Source organism: Procambarus clarkii, chromosome 38 (assembly GCF_040958095.1).
Source record: "Procambarus clarkii isolate CNS0578487 chromosome 38, FALCON_Pclarkii_2.0, whole genome shotgun sequence".
In the NCBI taxonomy this organism is placed as follows: Eukaryota; Metazoa; Arthropoda; class Malacostraca; order Decapoda; family Cambaridae; genus Procambarus; species Procambarus clarkii.
The window spans coordinates 6819054-6820668 of NC_091187.1; positions in this window are offsets into that span (position 1 = coordinate 6819054).

Sequence of the window (1615 nt, forward strand, 5' to 3'; positions counted from 1 at the left end):
CATAAGAAGGGAAGAACAAGAACGAGAAATCACCCTCAGAGAACGTGAAGCTGCCTTGAGGAGAGAAGAACACGAACGTGGACTCGTCCTCCAGGAACGCGAGGTTGCACTACTCCAGGAGCGGGAACGAGTACAGCTTGAAACCAAACGACGCGAGTTGGAGATGCAACGCGAACATGACAAGCAACAAGCGACTCTGGCTCTAGTGTCGTCAACGCGAAATCGCCTTGGAAACTTCACACTTCACTCAACGCCAGCAAGCTACTGCCAATCTTCCCGTCAGTTTTAATATATCACATGCAAGTAAGTTAATGCCATCCTTTGTAGAAGCAGAAGTTGATGTGTTCTTTACCACCTTTGAAACCCTTGCTAATCAACTCAGTTGGCCTGTCGACCAATGGGCCACACTTCTCAGAGTCCATCTTACAGGTAGAGCTGCAGTCACACTCAGTACTTTGGCGTCTGAGAATGACTACTACACTCTGAAACAAGCAGTGTTGGACGCCTACCTACTTTCCACCGAAAGTTATAGAAGGAAATTCCGTGACCACCTGAAGGCAAGTACCACTACCTTCCTCGAGTTTGCTAACACGAAACGGAGGTATTTCATGAAATGGCTGGAAGCAGCACATGTCTCTACTTTTACAGAACTCGTCAACCTGATGCTTGTTGAAGAATTCTTGAGACGTGTGCCACCTCCTGTCCGCCTCTACTTAGCAGATAAAGAAGAAACCGACTACCTGAAGTGTGCTAAGTCGGCTGACACTTACAGCCTCATCCACCGGCTGACACCTGAACCATCCTCCAGTAAGAAGTCGTGGTACAGTTACGAGAAGGTGAGCCCCGATCAAGCTGGTTCACAACTGTACTGCAAGTATTGTAGACTCTATGGACATACCATAGACAAGTGTGGTAAGTCTCAATACAAGGGAACCACTGACCAACAAAGACCCAAACCAACTCCTCCTAAGTCCGGTAAGCCTGTGATGAATGTTGGTGTTGATGTTAATGATCTTTCTCTTTTCAGTAACCACCTGTATACTGGAACTGTCTCTGCCAACGGTTCAAATCCGGAGGGACGTTTCAAATTGAAGATCTTGAGGGACACAGCGGCTCTACAATCGATCATCTTGAAGTCGGCTGTGCCCAACATCGTCTGCACCGGAGAAACTGTCTTCATCACTGACCTCACTGCTACCACTCCATACCCTCTCGCCAGAGTCCACCTGGATTGTCCCTACGTGAACGGGGAAGTCCAAGTCGCCGTCAGGGAAAAGCCTTTTCCCATGCCTGGAGTGCAACTTCTCCTAGGCAACAACTTGGCAGAAGACCTGCAACCGACCAACCTGATCGTCATGGACAAACCCCAGGTGTGTAACTCTGTGCCAATAAACCCTATTCTAGAGTATGTTCCAGCAGAGGTTCAAGAGAGTGATGAAGTTTCTCCTCCGGTTCTCGTGACCACCCGTGCACAAGCCGCACGTCCACAGCCAGCTGACTCTACTGCTACCGCTGTCCCTCAAGACCCTCAGAAACTACCCCCGCATCTGACCAAGTTGGAGTTCCGTAAGTTGCAGAGGGAAGATCTTACTTTAACACCATTGTTTTTCCAGGC